The following is a 2,251-nucleotide window of genomic DNA, read 5'->3' on the forward strand; positions in this document are numbered from 1 at the left end:
CAGTCAAGTTTCTTACTGAACAGTGACAGGATTAGACAGAGTCCGCATGGATTTAAGAGAGGGGAATCATACTTAGCAAATCTACTGAAAGAATCTACAGAGTCGAATATTAAAGTAAGAAATTGCAGGACATTTAGAAAAGCTTATCATTAAACATGGTAGACTGGGTTTTGTGAAAGAGAAACTATATTTGACAAATTTGTGACAGTTCATTGAGGAGATAACAAGCAGGGCTGATGAAGGGCACTCCGATGATGTTCTGTGTTTGGATTTTAAAAATGCAAATGATAAGGTGCTACAAAAAAGTTAATTGCACAATTTAGGAGCTCGTGGTATTGGCGTAATGTATTAGCATGGATTGGGGATTGGTTAACCACAGTGGCTGTTGCTGAGTCCTCATTTGCAGAGCTGTATACAACGTTAGCTCCCATATTTAATAAAGGATAAACCAACATCAGAGACCATTCAAAAAAGATTCACTTATGTGTTTCGAGGGCGAAAGTGTTGACCTATCAAGAATAGATAAGCAGGGGTGATCTTATAGAAACAAGATTCTGAGCTTAACAGAGTAGATGTTGACTAGATCTTCTAGCACCAGTGAAGTCTGAAACCAGGAGATATTACATAACGGAACATTCATTTTAGAAAAAAATAAAGAATTTTTTCTCTCAGTGAATGGCTAGAATTTTCTCGCCCAAACTTTTGTGAAAATTAAATGTGGGAGGGGAATGGTTGGGTTACTCTTCGGAGGGTTGTTCTGACTTGTTGGGCTGAAGGGCCTGTTTGTTTCCACACAGTAGGGAACCTATGATTCAATCTCAAATTATTTTAAAAGAGGGCAGGTAGGTTTTTGAAATATTGAGCAGTTGAGGGCTATGCGGATCAAGCAGAAAAGAGGTGTTGAGGTCTGGATTGGCCCAGCCATGATCTGATAGAATGGGCGAACAAGCTGGAGGGGATGAATGCCCTACGCCTGCTCCGATTCCTTGAGGCTCCATTTCATGTTTTTTTGTCTCCAAAGAAGAACGTGATACAATGTGCTTAAGATCTCAGATGTGAAAATGGGGTGTTTATGTACTGATTCAGATGGCATTGATTCATCAATCACAGCTATACAGTCATGAGTAGGAAGGCAATTCCCTCCATGAATAAAGGAAATCTGCAGAGCTCACACAAAGGGAATTCTTACCCTCAGCAAACTCTCCCATCACATTACCCAACATATCAGCTAAAGCAGGACACACTGCGCATGCGTTAGCCAACAAAGGGACTCCGGGTGATTAATGTCAGCACCGGACCAATGAAAGGACGGTGGGCGGAACTGGAGGACCTAGCGGGAAGTTGGTCCTCCAACCAATCAAAGTGAATGAAGGGCGGAGCTAAACAACCATGTGATCACCCTCGCGCGCGGCGCAGAGTCGCTGTTATGAAGGCTCGGGAAGTTCTGGAGAGAAAGGATACGGTAAGGAAAGAAATAAACAGGGAAACCGGAGACAAACTGTGTTGCTATGAGTGGAGAGGTTTTACAAACAAATTGTGCACGTCGGAAAACACAAATTTGAACGTCCCAGTCCCGTATTTGCAGTAAATGGTGAATTGCCCCAACGCGGCTGCAGGTCTGAGTGAGCGCCGCCATCTTTATTCGGGACAATGATTCACTGGACACGTGCTCGCCGCCATCTTTGTAGGGGGCAAGGTGCAGCCAGGCGCATGTGCAGCCTTTCTCAGTATAGAATCATTGTGATCATAGCAGCCAATACTGCTCTGATTCACCTCTGGGCTCCCTCATGGCCACTTTGTCAATATCTAGCTTCCTTAGTCTCGAACCATGGGTGTATTTTTGGTCTGTTTAGTACTGTATTATTACTTTTATAGACCCTTTGTAAATTAGTTTTTCACTGCGGCCCAGCCCCTGACCATGTGCTGCTCTATTATCAGATTACTTTGTTCTTTTTCATTCCCTGTAATCCATTTTGCACTCCCTGAAACATCAACTGTGTTTCTCCTTCCACAGATACCAGTGATTAATGCCAAAGCCCTGTTGCCTGTGGAGAGAGTGATGTTTGACTTTCTTGTACAGCTGCAGTTTGAGTGGTGAAGGTGCTCCGACAATGTGGTTGGGTAAGTGGCATTATAGATTATTCATTCAGCAACAGTGTTGATTTGAAAATAATGTCTAATTCAGCAACAGTTTGTATTTTTATTATCATGCTTATAATTTCACAAAAATACTATTGAGAACTTTAGACAT

General features: G+C 42.4%; 1 long non-coding RNA gene across 1 annotated transcript in view; it reads left to right on the top strand.

Annotated features, from left to right (window-relative positions):
• The first annotated feature begins 2,081 nt into the window (after positions 1 to 2,081).
• LOC122548145 overlaps positions 2,082 to 2,251 on the top strand; it is a 4,329-nt gene continuing 4,159 nt past the window's right edge. The window contains exon 1 of the long non-coding RNA XR_006311179.1: positions 2,082 to 2,121. This is a non-coding gene — a long non-coding RNA (uncharacterized LOC122548145). The remainder of the gene's footprint in view (positions 2,122 to 2,251) is intronic.

The sequence above is a fragment of the Chiloscyllium plagiosum genome, unplaced genomic scaffold (assembly GCF_004010195.1).
Source record: "Chiloscyllium plagiosum isolate BGI_BamShark_2017 unplaced genomic scaffold, ASM401019v2 scaf_11184, whole genome shotgun sequence".
NCBI classification, from domain to species: domain Eukaryota; kingdom Metazoa; phylum Chordata; class Chondrichthyes; order Orectolobiformes; family Hemiscylliidae; genus Chiloscyllium; species Chiloscyllium plagiosum.